At 39.6% G+C, this 16,582-nt stretch overlaps 1 long non-coding RNA gene across 2 annotated transcripts; it reads left to right on the forward strand.

Annotated features, from left to right (window-relative positions):
• Window positions 1-1,666: 1,666 nt before the first annotated feature.
• LOC141573151 (uncharacterized) lies at window positions 1,667-15,549 on the forward strand. 2 transcript variants are annotated; one of them, XR_012498771.2, is made up of 3 exons: window positions 1,674-2,179; window positions 11,127-11,181; window positions 13,327-15,549. It is a non-coding gene; the product is annotated as an uncharacterized LOC141573151 (long non-coding RNA). The 2 variants fall into 2 exon arrangements; XR_012498770.2 differs by lacking the exon at window positions 11,127-11,181 and having other exon boundaries at window positions 1,667-2,179.
• Window positions 15,550-16,582: the final 1,033 nt, after the last annotated feature.

A 16,582-nucleotide genomic window follows, 5' to 3' on the forward strand; every position in this document is an offset into this window, starting at 1 on the left:
CGCGCCCATTTGTATCCCAAAGGGGGGTTATATATACATTTATATGCTTGGTATGCATAGAGTATCTCTGGAGTATAAATTAGCCAGAATGGTGTGTCATTGGTTGGGGCTACTGTGGAAGGGACATTAATTTTTCACTGTGTATCCTTTTATACTATTTTAATTATTCACCGTAAACATATATCATTTTTCAAAAATAATAATATACTACTAGATGGATAAATAAGCATATCCCATGAGAGGTGGGAAAATCTGAAAAACCAAGAGACTTCCAGCATTTGGTTTTGTAAGTCACCGTTAGTGATGAAATCTGCAAGAAATAAAAGGAAAGGTCCAGGTTCAAATCTTAAAGACGTATGTATGTGCTATAGTGATTTTTACACATTCTGTTTCTTTCATTGGACTCGGCCTTATTAACCAGAACCATCTCCACCTATGGTGTGCATTCTCTATTCTACCTCTTTCCCCAATACATGGCTTTAAAAAAAATACAGGAAGAGGGTCCCAAATATGTTTTCTCACAATGATGCAGTTTTTCCATTTTACCTGCAACAGAATAGAAGTGACAGTGGTGGAGAAAAAAGGAGAACCTGAACAGGAGAAATGCCCTAGAGTGGCAGGGCTCCAAAAGGAGAAAGCAAGAAGAAGGCTGGGTACCAGTACTTTGGATAATTCAAGAGGGATAGCAGCAGTGGTTTTCAAATTTTAATATCCATGAAAATCACCAGGGGTGCTTGTCAAAAATTTAGCCTCCTGAGCCCTGCCCCTGGAGATTCTGGTTCAGTGGGGTCTTAGGAGTAGTAGAATAACTAAGTTCTCTTTTCTGAAGTGTTTAGAATTAGGCTCAAATAAAGTGAAGTGTGGCAATCCTTTTGAGAAACACACACACACACACACACACACACACACACACACGCAAAACAAAAACCCAAAGATCATTTCTGCTATGCATATCATTGACACAACGACGGCTTATATAAAGAAAATGTCTGTTCTTCACCTCTAAACCAGATTCTAAGTGAGTTAGAATTAAAGAACAATGCCTGGCACAGAATATGGGTTTAATAAATGTGAACTATTGAGATGTTTTTCCAAGGATATATACAAGAACAGTTTTGTATAGATGAACCAACTCTATAAATGATACAAGGATGAGTTGCAACATTTCATATTATGAGAAGTATTTCTTTATAACTTAGAGTTCTGGGTCTTAGAATACTATTAATAGTTTTCCAGACAATGAGTCAAATAAATGCTTGAGAGGCTATACAGTATCCAAACAGTCTTTGAAATTAATGATACAATCCTATTTAAAGCACTTGTGAAGAAACTGTCCAATTGGTTTCACACTTGTATGTAAATTGTCATCATTGGTACATTACAAGCAACAACATTATTAAAAGTACATCTTCACAAATGTGTAAACATACTCATGACTCTTTTCCTTACTTCATCTCAACAGATTGTTTTCAATTTTATTTTGTTTTCCTTTGTAAAGTTGATGAATACCCAGGCACTAATCCCAGTTTGGGTTTAAACTTTGTTCTAAATGCTTGAATAATGTCCCAGATTCTGTTTCTTTTTTAAAGCAACAGCATTTCAGCCTAAAGTGAGTCACTCTTCAAACAGATGTGAGTTTCTAAGTTGGCAAAATGTGCGAACCCAGTCAGCAGTCCTTGTGTTAAGTACCTCCCGAGAGTTTCCAAACCTGGGTAATCACATACATAACATCGTTTTTTATCAGCACAGCTTTCAGGAGGTTATCTATCTTTGGCTTTGTTTAAAGCTAGTGAAGAAGAATTCACTAACTGTCATACCCATTCTATTTTTAGGAAATTTAGTAATTAGAACGCTTTGCCAATGTTCTTTCTAAATGTGCCCATTCGTGCTTACCCAGACTCATATGACCTTTGAAGAAAAGCAGAGTGAGTGCACCTGTCATGAAGGTGGCAGCTTTTCAGCTTTCTGAAGACAGTTTTGATGCTCTATACGACTCTCATTGTCCTTTCTCTGGCTCTTGAAAGAGGTAGGAGGCAATTATGTATTGGAATTTACTGGAAATGTGAATCTAGTTGTATTTAAGCTACTTTATGCAGAGACTCAACAACCAAATAATCTCTAGAAGACACAGAGAATTAGAATGTGCTTGCAGCCTACTGAGAAATTTTCCTTGAAAGAGGTATGTATAATTTATTCCTTTACAGTAGGTGTACTTGGATGGTGGATCATTTTTAGTGTGATTCTTTCGCTTTTCGTGTGTGTGTGTGTGTGTGTGTGTGTGTGTGTGTGTGTGTAATTTTTAAAAGAAATAAAAACAACATGTGGGACTGAAATTTTGACTGAGTGAGGGCAGATAACAAGCTCTAAGGCATACACAATTCTTTCTTGAGTGGCCCACCAGGTTTTGAGTTTGTTGAAGGCCAGGATTATGTGTTATTCTTCTTAGTATCATCAGTACCTAGTATTCAATGCTTATTGAATTGAATTTACCTGAATTTCCAGAAGTGAAGAGATCACCAAAGAGAGATACAGATCAGGAAAGGGGAACTGAACTTACTTCAGGGAAGATTTTTTAATTGGACTCTTCTAATCTTCTCCTCCTACTTATCAAAAATACCCTCAAGGAGATGAAATTATGCTGATAGCCTTTTGGTAGATGAAGTCTACATAACCCCCCCAACCCCCCTGTCCCCAATAGCTCTGCCTTATTTTTTTAAGTGTGCTTTTCCAGGACCCATCAGCTCTAAGTCAAGTAGTTGTTCCACTCTAGTTGTGGAGGGCACAGCTCACAGTGGCCTATGCAGGGATCGAACCAGCAACCTTGGTGTTATGAGCACTACACTCTAAACAACTGAGCTAACCGACTGGCCCCCAACAGAACTGCCTTTTGAAGTATCAATATGCTGATAACCCAAAAGCAATGACATCTTATGTGTCATAATTGGCATTCTTTCTGTTCAAGTCAATATGCATTTTTAACATGGCCTTCTCAGGAAAGTGCTTTTAACCAAAGGAGAAATTATAATGATAGGCAGAGATGTCTTGGGGAGTATTTTGGCGTCAAGTGGTGCCTCAGACTGGGAATTGGAAAAACCCAAATCCATGACTTGGCAGAAAGATGGAGAGACCCCCAGGAGAAAAGCTTGGGTGGGAGGAATCCTGCTTGGGAGTCATAGCCAAGGCCACAATGTGGTTTGTTGGAACTCTGAAAAGCATTCTGACCCAGTGACCGACTTTGTGGCAGGGCTGGGAGAGCTGTAGCTTACAACCCAAGTGGAATCCGCAAAGTCCTGTAAGTGCAAAACACAGTGTATCTATGTTCCCTTATGTAAGGACTGCTTGTACTTTAACCACATAATTGGATTAACAACAGCACTTGCCCTATCACAGGATACATGGCTATTTTCTGAGTAAAACAAGCACTAATCTTGGGACTTGGCCAAACTCACTCCCCTCGGAAGGGGGTGGAGTATGACTCAGCTGACAACAGAAGTCCAGCTAGGAGGGCAAAGGACAGTGTCCTCCGGGAAGGCACTCAATGTGTGGGAGAGCTGTTGCTTGGTGGCAACCTTCACTTACCAACCAGCCTAAGATTCAGGGACAGGCTCTTGGTCCTCAAGGAGAGAACAAGCAAATGCAAGGCAAAGCTTAGGTACCGGGAGAAGTATCCATAGTTAGCATGAACTAGTACTGTGTGATGCCTGTGGTCTTGCTATAGGTATAAATGGCATCCCCTTTCATCTTCAACAGAGTCCTGCTTAAGATGATAAATTATGTTATTCTTGGTATGTAATGCTTGGAAGGGTACTAGGAAAACAATTTTTGCAACAGGCACCAAGGGAGAAACCATCTTTATAAATTAGGCAAGAGGGGCCTAAAATGGGAACTGCAGCCCAGGACCACCTAGAGGGGCTAGGCAGGCTTCCTTTATAGTTACTGGTAATCTCAGTCAGTGCTGGCCACATACACATCAGCAATTAGGGTCTGTGTCCTTATTCACAACGACCCATGCAATCCTTAGACATGCAGGGGGGATATGGTCTTCCTATGTGTGTTTCTATTGTGTGCCTCATATTTGAGAACGACTGCTATGTATTTAGCATATTAAAGGAATGATAACTAGTCCTGAAGAAGAGAAAGTTCTGCACTGGGTATTCTTTCCAAATATATGGACAAGACACTGTGCTACGTAATGCAGATTGAAGTTGCTTATGACCTATGTGGATAGTTAAATAGTTATGTGTTTTAAATAGTCTAAGACAGCAACAGAAGAGTTATCACCACATAGAGCCCGGTTAATAATCAAATAATTGTGTTAACTGTGATGACAGTTCAGAGAAAAAGTAACACTTCAGATTGGGATGATGAAAGAAAATTTATGAAGGCACTGGGACTTAAAGGATTTCCCATTTATTAAGTACTTACTACTTGTCAGGCATTTTCACATATGGATTGGATTTCTCAGAACAACCCTATGGAATAGGTATTAGTATCCACAGTCTTCAAAGGATGAAACTGATGGTCAGAGGGTTTAAGCAACGTATCCTAAGTAACTCAGCCAGGAAACAGCAGAGAAGGCTGTTTCCACATGTATCTGTAAAGAAAAAAACACCACACTCCTGTGTGTGTCTCTCCTACTCTCAATACTCTGTGACAACACTACCTCACTTCTGACACCAGATGTGTGGGTTTTCCACACAACAAGCAATTCTGGGGCACCAGCTCAGTGTCCTATAATTTTACTCAATTCTGACGCTATCCGCCTTGAGATAGCATCAAAACTCACAAGTTAAGGACTGTCCAGTTGCGAAAATAATACAATTTAGTAATGAGTTTGAAGTCTTTTATTCAAGGGGGGGAAAAATCCATGGATGGGGGAGTACAGCGCCTCACAAGGAGTGAAGCACTCTTCCCGAGGGATGTTTGGGCAATAAGTGAGTTTTATAGAATGTTAGAAGAGGTAACACGGAAACAGGGCCTGATTTGCTAGGAAGTTGGGATTTCCTTAGAAGGCTAGCAGGTCACCCAGGAAATAAGGACAAAGTACCTGGCTTCAGATGATAGGCTGAAGTTACATCCCTGATCTCATTTAGAACAAAAAAAATCATTACACAGTCTTGGCAGTTGGGGACTGATTGGCTGGATATACTGCGATTCTGGTCAAGCAGAGCATTTACAGAGACTCGAAAGTTATCTAAGTTTTGGTTTTAGTTTGTTGATGTGGCACCCAGGCAGGACCAGCTCCATCTTGGGCCTAGAAAGTTAGGCTCCCGACACACACACACTTCATATGCCAATTGAAAGTCCAGGTTGTCTCCTGTGTTTCTGACTTATCAACTATAGATTTAAGGTTCCCACAGCTCCCTCTTCAGGTTTGATTAATTTGCCAGAGCAGCTCACAGAACTCAGGAAAACAGTTTACTTACTAGCGTACCAGTTTATTATAAAAGGATGCAATCCAGGAACAGCCAGATGGAAGAAATGTGTAAAGTACGGTACGGGGAAAGGGCACGGAGCTTCCATGTCCACTCTGGGCTCCCCACTCTCCCATCACCTCTGCATGACAAGCAACCGGGAAGCTCTCCAAACCCAGTCCTTTTGGGGGTTTTACAGCGGCTCATTATGTAGGCATGATTGATTAAATCATTGGCCGTTGGTCTATTGATTTAATCTCTAGCCCTTCTCCCCTTCTTGAGAGTTTTGGGGGGAGGGTCCTGAAGGTCCTGAAAGATCCATCCCTCTAATTAGCCCCTATCCTTAGAGGCTTTCCAAAAGTCATCTCAGTAACATAAACTCAGGTGTGGTTGAAAGGGGTTTGTTATTAATAATAAGACATTCCTTTCACCTCTATGGATCTGGAGCTATTTCAGGAACCAAGCATAAAAGACCAAACGCTATAACAAAAAAACAAAAAATGCTCCCAGTGCTCTTGTCACTTAAGAAATTCCAACAATTTTAGGATCTCTGTGAAACAGAAACAAGGATGAAGACCAAATACACATTTCTTATTATAAATCATGATATCTTAATTCAAAGTGCCGATTTTATCCACCAGGAGGATCACAAAATCTAATCAGAGGCCTCCAGGCAGGTTGGACAGTATGAACAGTCCAGTGAGATCTAATAATGGAAGGCATGTTTGGAGTTCTGCAAGAAACTAGATTTGACAGGAGTAGAGATTACGGGAAAGTGGAAGGCTGACATTCCATCAATGGAGTTAAGTAAGAAGTACTTAAGACCTTCTAAAAGTAAGGACTTTGTTTTACAAGGCCTTAAGTAGTAGTCCAAAAAACAATAGGGAATTATTTATGTTTGGGCCTGGTCCTCCATGCCAGGAACCCAAGATGGGGCATGGAGCTCAGGTCCTGGATTGTCCACTCACGCTGCAAAAGCCAGGACAGGGTATGTGCTATCAAAAGAGAAAACAGCCTAAAACTAGAAGGGACAGATAAACTGCAAACTAGTAAAGAAAACAAGACACACTGGTGTCATGTAGTGCAGGAAGAAGGGCTTTAGAGACAGTTGAGGTTAAGTCTCGGCTCTGTCACTTGTATGCATGACTTTGGCTGGTCACTTAACATCTCTCAGATTCAGTTTCCTTATTTTTGAAACATACCTACTTTACCGCAGACTTTATGGTTGACTTCCCCAAATTCTTTTCACCACAAGAATCCCATACTCCTTGCTAATTGGGCCAGGAGTGGCTAAGGAGATGTGAAGAAGGATGCTATGGGCTGAAATGTGTCTCCACAAAATTCATATGTTGAAGCCCTAATCGCTCATGTTATGGTATTTGTGTTTAGAGATGGAGACTCTGGACGGTAAAGGGGTTACATGAGGTCATGAGGGTGGGACCCTCGTGGTGGTATTAGTATTCTTTGTAGAAGAAACACCAGAGAGCTTGTGATCTCTCTCTCTCTCTCTCTCTCTCCAATGTGAAGACACAGATAGAAGATAGCAGTCTACAAGGCAGGAAGAGAATACTCACTCTGATACGGGACTCCCAGACTCCAGATTGTGAGAAAATTAATTTCTTTTGTTTAAGCCACCCAGTCTATGGTATTTACTTAGGGCAGCCCGAGCTGACTAATGCAAAGAACTTAATGGAGGCTTCTGGGAAAAATTTGCCTTGCTCTGCTAAAGAAACAAGAGGAAGTCTCTTTCTCACTCCATATATCAAAAAGCACAAAAGTAGCCCCAACTGTCTCCAGCACCCATTCCAACACCACCAGGGAAATCAGCATCAGAACACAGCTGACATGCAGAATTGAACAGCATTGCCGAGAAATGGAGCCAGAATCCTGACCAAATTATGCCTGAAGCCAATACAACTTTTGAACTTCCTGTTATATGGAGCCAGTACAATTTCTTATTGTTTAAACAGACTTGAGTCAGGTTTCTGTTACTTGTAGATTACAGCAACCTAGGTCTATTGTGAGGATAAAATCAAATAATGACGGTAAAGACCTTACTTCGGTGCATGGTATATACAAATGATACCTATTATTATTTTAGGCAATTTGTAAGTCACTCAATGTAGTGGCCATGACTAGAAATCTATCTAGATAAGTAAGCATTATGGTGAGCAGAATCAGTTTCTGAAAAACAAAGACTGGAATAAGCGGTAGAGAATTGACCTGGGATTTGCCCCTGGCAAACCAGATTTAGATTCTGGCAGACAGCAAAGAAACCAGCGAAAGAAATAAAGCAGAATTGATGTAAATGTTGAGAATTGCAGTCTCCTTCCTAATTTCTATTTTTCAGCTGGGAGTTTTCCTATGGTGTTAGCCAATCAAACAGCCAGCTCCGCTCTAGAAACTTCCTTAAGTCTTTTCTTTGCCCTCATTAGAGCTCCCATTATTAGCTTCGCTGGAATATGCTCTTATATAAACTCTGCTTCTTCTGTTTAAATGTGTATACTACTTAACAGGTAAAAAACAGTAAAATTATAAGAGTTCATTTAGTTTTTATTCAGTTGTACTTTTCTTTAGATTCAAATGGACTAATTACATATTTAAAGCAAAGCAATAAAAACATCTGAAAATTATTCCAAAACCACATTGTTTACTTGATGGTGAGCAGTTTCTAAACAAAACCAACGTAGCCAGGAAGATAGTCCCTCTAGGCCACCGAACAGCTCTTCCTTGAATTGTAGCTGGTAATTAAGCTGGTATACACGGTATGATTGTTAGTGTTTTCTATTTTTATCAGTTGCTCTTCTAATTTCTAAAAACCATTCAGTCTTTGAACTACTTATGAAATCATTTCCTTGTTTTTAAGAGCATGTGAAACATTAAATTAGCTCTTCTGATCCTAAAGCTAAAATTAAGGAATGTATAAGATCTGAGTAGAAGGCTGTTCATTGCAGCATTAGTGTAATAGCAAAAAGGAAAATAACCACATAAAGCTAGCTAAAACTTAGGAGTTTCATTACTAAAGAAGGAATGCATACATATCAGAGGATAACAAGGTGTCCATAATTTCATCCATCCTTGTGGCTACCCTAAAAAAAAAAAAGACAAAAAGAAAGGAAATAACCAAATGTCCAATAATAGGGAATTGGTTGAATCAGTTACTGTACAATGCATCAAATACCATTAAAATATGTGATAAAATTATATAAAAGTGTACTGATGTGTACAAATAAATAAATAACAATATGAGCCAACAAAAATATTTTATGTAATTATATTTATTAATATGGAAGGATACTCTTATCAATGGTAGTAACCAGCAGAGGTAGTGGTGCCTATCAAAATTGCGGAGCTACATGGCAAACAATGCAGTGTTGGGCAGAGAAAGGAGGCAGCCCTGTCATGGTATGTTGCAGTACCCAGAAAAGTGTGATGGGATCTGATGAAGGAGTTACTGTGCAGCAATGATAGTGCCCAATGGGAACAGACTCTTGCAAGTATATGTGGGATACCTCATGATAACCCCCAGAAACACCTGTGGTCAAACTGGAAGAGAGTAGAAGTCCTGCAGCACTGATTGTGGGGCTGAGAATCGGTGAAATTTAAATGATGATTGTTAACACATTTCCATGTATTGTATAAATGGATAAAGCTTTGGAAAACTGGCTCAGTTTTACTTTTTCCATAAAAAATAGTTTTCACTACATAATTATAGATGACATGTTTATATAACTTAAGCAAATTGTTTTTTTTACTGATTTCCATTTCCACCATCAGTATATGAGAGTATGATTTGTTCCACATAAGCAAATTGTTTTTAACCACTTTCAAATAAATTAGAATACTTCATTTGCTTATAAAGCTATGTTGATATTAATATTAATAATTCAATTTCTGAAGAGCTCCGTATATTTCTGCATTTTATGCTAGGTATGTAGAAGTATGAGAGAAATAAAATTTCATCCCAAGCGGAGCTCATTTTAAAATGATCAGGAAATATGTAGTAACTTCGAGTGACTAGTTACAAGGAATTTCCACATGCCATTTAACAAACTTTCCTCATGTTCCTGCCACCTTTAAGACCTTATGCTAGATCTTAGATCTATAACATTGAATGAGATCAGGTCCCTAACTGGGGAAATAGACAAGATAATTGATGACTACATTTTTAATAACCCTTGACATGAATGATTTTAAAACCAGAACATCCAATGTAAAATGAACAATAACCCATTATTATAATAGCAATACAAGTAAGACCAAATAAATTAATTTGCTAATTGTTCTTCTCTTCTGCTGACATAATCCCCTGTTAAGCCTTTAACTCAACTATTAATATATTCTAGAATAGGTCACCCTCCTTAAGCAATTCTTTGGGCTGAAAGTATAGTTTGGGATTCTTGAGTGTAATTAGGTGAGATTAGCCTGCAAAATTTTCAAAATTTATTACTGTGTTATACATCTTGCTTGTTCAACCTGTTGATCCAGTTGAATTACTAATGGGGAAATGTACGGATCACTGCCCAACACCAATCACTTCATTTCACATTGTATAACAACTAAATGGTTGAGAAACTGATGACCAGCTGTAGGGGGGTATGCCCCAACCTGATAAACCCATCCCCTTCCCCAATTATTACTTCAGGATCCCAGACCTAAATTATTTAGACCATTCTTATTTCAAGAATGGATATGACTTAATTCAGGCCATTAAGGGAAGTTTCTTGAGGATTATTTGGAAGTACCTTCACTTTGAACTTCTTATGACCATTCAACCCCCAAGTAACCCTATGACCTGGAAAGCCTACCATCAAGAAATAGATTGTTCAATAGATGTAGCTCTTAGGAGAGGATTCTGTACTGATGCTCACCCCAGATAGAGCCAAAGAAGACACTGGATAAAAGAGGTCATCCCAGAGCACAGAACTAGGCTCAATTTAGGCAATAAAAGGGTCATCCTCTCAGGGACACAGCCTCAGACTGCCAACGTGGTTAACCAAAGCCCTCTCCCCTCTGTGTGGCAGAGGCCTCTTGCTATTCGGGTCCAACAGGGTATGATATGTGTTTGGAACTGTATGTGTTGTTCAGCCTCCCCTTTTCCAACATGTTAATCACTTATCTAGTTCCTTGTATATTGGGGTGTTGAAGGTGATTTATCATTCAGACATAGGCTCCCAGAGGAGCTATAGGTAGAATTGATAAAGATGAAACACAAGGCCCAGATTGCTGAACTTGGCACTGATACCACAATTGGATGTCTTTGGGTTGAGTCCTGGGTGAATACATCTGATATTAGAGGGGTCACGCATGAAAATATATGTAGTGGATGCTGCAGGGCACCACTCAGATCTCTACCCCATGACCAAGGTTCTCATTCCTGCCAGTTACCAGGAGTGATGTCTGCTAGAGGCTCACGGCCAAGTCCCACCCTAGAAATTGTTCTACTTCCGACTTACATCTGTCCTCAGGGGAACCCTACATCCAAAATTATTCACAGGAAGACAACGACTTTCATGCACCTAAATTCCTATCTCTGAGTCTATTTCTTAGGAATTCAACCTAAGATAATAAACGATAATGATAATAATATTAGGAAACACTTAGAGAGGGCTTATTATGTACCAGCCACTCTTCAAAGTGCATCACATATATTAACTCACTTAATTCACACAACCCTGTGTGGTAAGTGCCATTACTAACCCTGTTTTGCAGATGAAGGAAATGAAGCACAGAGAGGTTAAGTGAGCCCTCCAAAGTCACACAGCTGGTAAGTGCCAAAGCTGGGATCTAAGCCTAGGCATTCTGTTTTGAGAGTTCTGTTCTCCCTAATTATTCTGCCTCTTGACCACTTGTATAGTGCTTATTATGTACCAACTATCTCCATACTCAGTACTGCTGAGAAATTCAGAACCAAGAAAAATATCAAGTTGGTACAAGAAGCAGATGCAGCCAGATAAAGTTTAGCAGTGGGCTCAGCTTGCCCACGGCCAAGAGCCCCCTCCAGGAGCCCCCTGGCTCATTCCTGGCCTCCCTGGCTATCTCAGAAAGGTCAGTCATCAGCCATATTGAGGTCAGTGAGGAGCAGTGCAGACAAAGACCCCGGTGCCTTCTTCAAGCAGAGAATGTGACAGGGGCAGCTGCTGCCAAGGACAAGACTCAGGAAAGCCAAGAATCTGAAAAATCTCAGGCAGTCTGACTCCACAATCAGTGCTGTTCTTCCCATACCCATTGTTTCTCGGTAAGAAGGAGGAAGGGGCCTGTGTAAAGAAACTAGCAGGCTCAAAGCGGGGACTAGAGCAGACTACAACATCTCTGTTCCCTCGAGCAGCAGCCATGTTCTTCAGGGAAGTGACCCTGATGAATCTCCATCCTTCTTCCCAGCTGTTACTTCGGGAACTGAGGCCTCACCTCAGCACATGACATTGCCTGACCACAGGTATTTAGGGCCTTGAAAATGTGTTGGGGATGCTAGGAAAGTTTCCTTGGACTCAGAAGGCAGTTATCTCACCTATTGCCTAAGGAGGAGGAGGGCATGGAGGAGGGAAGATAAAAGGAACTGGTGCTGTCGCCTCTGGAGGAAGTCAGCCCAGAAGCCTGCACTTCCTCTGCGTGTGTAGCTACACGAGCCAGTGAGTCTCCTTACCAGTGAGGTTAAATCACTGCGAGTCATGTTGTCTTTGCAGTTGGTAGCGGGGCATTTCCAGACTTCACTCACACCATCTCCCCTCCAGACCTATCGGAGTTCTTGTGAGATAGACATTCTTTTATTTTTATTAAGACTCTTTTCGTTACAAGTGACAAGACATAACTTTAGCTATCTTAAGCAAAAAGGAGAACTCTGTAAAATCAGGACGTTTCATAGAATCCAAGGACAGAGTTCCAGCGGGGCCTCAGGAATAAACCACAGCCTGAAATACTGTAGAGAATCCAAGGTCTTCCTCATTCTCCCTCTCTCTCTGGTGCTTCTGCCTTTTTCTTACTGCTAAAGGCTTTCTCTATTCTGCAGTCCACGATAAAGAACATAATGACACATAGGTTCTGCATTTCACATGTTTCAGCTAATGAAGAGAGAAACTGATTCATTTTCTCTCCCTCCTCCATCTTTTGAAATCTCCCAGCTTGAGTTTTGAAATTCCTAGGAACAGACTTCTCAGCCAAGCTTGGGTCAGGTAGCCAACCTTAAACTAATAAACAATGGCTGGTGGCTGGGGGTGGAGTTTTGGGTGCAAAGTCACTTCTAGGAAAATAGTTACTCTTGCTTAACTGAAAGGATAAAGTAGGTGGGGAGAACAATAAACAGAAAAGAAGTTCCCAGCTCTATCCCTATAAACAACAATGAAGGGGAATACAAGACAATGAAAGCAGTTTTACCAGGGATAGGGTGTTGTTTATAAAGATGTTCTTTTCAATGTTGTAATTTTAGAGCAGAATATAGAGTGCAGCCGTTAGAAACTGAAACTTTGGTGTCTGTCATACAGACCTGTGTCTACATCTCAGCTCTACCACTTGTAAGCTGTACGGTCTTGTGCCAGTTACTTAACTTCAAAAGGGAATAATAATGCCAGTCCCAGAGGTAAGGATGACTGCATTGACAATGTCATGCACTTCACATTTTACTGGCACATAGTAAGTGCCTTCTAAGTAATACCTACTGTGATTTATGAATTTTCGTTAGCTGGCTAAAATACCATTTCAACACAAATAAAAAGTGGAGAAGGAGGGGAAATTTCTGCCGTTTTGTCTGAATCAAGTCATAAGCTGTTGGTATCGTGAGAAATGGTCTTTGCTGAGGCCTGTGGGTAAGCCTGAGCCAGGCAGCTTCCTGTACCGTGGAGGTCAGTGGTTCATGAAATATGACATCTGCAGTATTGCATTGCTATATTGATTAACTGTGAAGAAATTTCTTCCACAGGGGATTTGACAACAGCAGAACCATTAGCAGCATCTCCTTGAGAGCCATCTGGCATTGATTTTTCCACTGTTTCCTGAAGGAGAACTCTCCAGAGCCTTTAAGTGAAGGAAACAATGATTCTTCTCTTACCTCTGCAACTGCTGACCTAGAATCACCTGATTTTTCTATATTCACTTGAACACAGAGACAAACTAGGAAGAGGCTATTACTACGCCCATGCCATATAAAGGTCGCTATTTCCTGGTGAGGCCTCTTATGTGTCAGGAGCACAGTGGTTCACTTTAAAATTTTTGTTTAGTTTTTATTCTTGGGTTTTTATTCATAAGTTTTATGTCTTGGGTAGAATTAACCCATAGTTACTTTTGTATTACTTGAACATAGAAATTGTTCCATGTGAAGTCCGCTTGTCCTTTGTGTTACTGCTGCTTACGGATCACTCTGCACATCATCATCAGTTTTGACCAAACTATTGGCTATTTGTTCTCATTTGGCAATGGAGCTCCACATAATTCTCTGAAACAAATTTAGTGAAGCAGTATTGTCATTAAATCTTTTGAGTTTGTTAGTTGACGTATTAATGGCTAGCAATTATAAATATGAAGAAATACAGAGGGTACCAAAAAAAGGATACACATTTTAAGAAAGGAAAGCTGTATTAAAATTGTAATCCTCAATATATATCGATAACAAAAGATGAATACAAGTCACATTTGAGTTCTGCAACGACAAAAGGTGCTCAAAGTGGTTACCATCAGCGTCCAGACACTTCTGATTACGGCGAACTACTGCTTGAGCAACATTGACCAAAGTGTCCACTTGTATATCTTTTTTTGGCACCCCCAGTCGTTGTAATTGTAAACATAAGGAATATTTACAAATATAATACAATATTTAATTAGGAATATAAGGAAATAAAAATAGCAGTTGTAAACATAAACAAAGGTTGAATATAAGCAAAACGAGCCACTTAGTTTTCAAATGGAATCATCTTTGATTAGGCTCATATGTTAAAAAAATTTTATAGCTCCAAATTTGACAAACTGTATTTAAGTGTTTCTGATTACAAAGTTGCTCACCACATCCACATGGGCATTTTAATAGTAACCAGTTTAATATATTGGAAGGAAACCAGTTTTATATTGGAAGCAATAGAAGAAGAAAATAGGCCGATACAATTCATTAGAGCTACATATACATACACTAAAAACAACTGTGCCATATTCCTAACATGCTATATCTAATTGCCCAGTGCCTTAAAGAAGGATTTATGGATTTAAGTTAATTCTTTTTGTATGATCTTTTATATATTCTCGGATAGTGTGCTTTTAATGAACTTCTGTTGCCAGCGATAATATACTATTTTGGTATACCATACTGAAGTGGAGAAATGCTATACTTTTAATAAACCCAGTAGAAGTCTTAAAATTAATAAACTTAATTCCAGTGTTCACTGATCCATAATATCTCTTCCTTCAACATCTGTTGCCGATTGTAAATGGCCGGAGAATGACCCCATCCAGCTATCACCCTATCTAACCTGGCCGGGCACCAGTTGTGAGAAGGCTTTGTATACCTAGCATGGCATCTGCAGAGTTGCCACACAGTATGTTATTAGTATGTTATTATCCCACCTGGCCTATGTGTGCACACCTTCTTTTGTCTGTGGCCTATAATTCCTACGAGGACCGTCCATGTCTCCCCCCCCCCCCACCCCGTCTCGCTTTTTTTCCATTGCTTATACAGAGGACAAAATTACCAAATATAAACAGGGATGGGGAGGAGGAAGAACACAAACACTGCACAAAATGTACGTTCTCTAGCACGTTCTTAAAGGCAATTGTTGCTTACTTCAACGTCTGAAGACACCATGGCTCTTTCACCTGATTAAGCTGATATGGATTTTGATACAATGTCAAAAAATGACACCCATAACTCTTTGTGCTATTTTTAAGAGGAATAGTTGCTCTCTTGATATGAGGCACAGAATAGCTCTTAGTACTAACCTTCCCAGAAATTTCTGCATAAAATCCATACACTAGTTGTTGTTGCCACTCGGATCATTGAAATTTAACCTCCACCACAATTTCTGTGTGTCTACTTTTCAGCTGACCTACATTTCAAATTGTGAGGGCATGGGCTAGAAATTCATGGTGTGTTAGGCCTGTTTATATGCTTGAGTTTTCCATTTGTAAAATGGGAGTAATAAAGTTTACATCTGCTTTATTCCGGGGACATCTTATTATTTATATTAATATCTATATTATGTGCTTACAATGGCAGCACAGGAAGCAATTACATTTTTTGGAATTAAAGCCTGAAGCATTGACATTCTTCTGTGATAAAAGATGGCTAGCTGTGCAGGTCATACCATGTTTTCCCAAAAATAAGACCTAGCTGGACCATCAGCTCTAATGCGTCTTTTGGAGCAATAATTAATATAAGACCCTGTATTATATTATTATATTATATTATATTATATTATATTATATTATATTATATTATATTATATTATACCCGGTCTTATTTTATATTAAAATAAGACCGGGTCTTATATTAATTTTTGCTCCAAAAGATGCATTAGAGATGATGGTCCGGATAGGTCTTATTTTCAGGGAAACAGGGTAGAAGAATGTCCAATGGCAAACTATTTATATAATTGTTACTGTACAAAATCACAAAAAGATCTTATATTTGTATGCTATTAGTCTTAGACTGCTTTGTTAGATTGCTTCTAATTTTGTTTTAAACTACTATTGTAGTCATTTATTGTTACTTATCTTTTCATCGTTTGTGATCTTACCTCCCCAAACTGTGTCAATTTGAAATGTTGAGGGATGCAGTGTAAATGTTTTCATCTCATTGGGAAGCAGGTTACTTGTCTGCAAAATGAGAGAACTGAGTCAGATGCCCTCTATGATCCTTTCCCATGCTAGGCATACCACGATTTCCTGTTCATTGAAGTAGAACATCCCCACTGTGGATTTGGTTCAAACATTACCCAGTTGTTCCGGCCACTGGAAGATACTGAAATATTTCACTGAGTTATCCTGGAGTAAGACCGCGTGCTTTGAGGATATGCTGTAACATGACTGTCCACAGCTGCAGTAAGCTATAATGCATAGAACAGCATGGGGATAGCTGCCCCTCACATGCTATCTGGGAAACCTAGCAACAAACAGCAGTGAGATTGACTAGCAGGAAAACTGAGCACAGTACTCAAGTATGAAAATCCAGTTATGCTGAAACCAGGGCAGAA

This window comes from Rhinolophus sinicus, chromosome 4 (assembly GCF_057876585.1).
Source record: "Rhinolophus sinicus isolate RSI-liver-muscle chromosome 4, RSI-T2T, whole genome shotgun sequence".
Taxonomy (NCBI): Eukaryota; Metazoa; Chordata; class Mammalia; order Chiroptera; family Rhinolophidae; genus Rhinolophus; species Rhinolophus sinicus.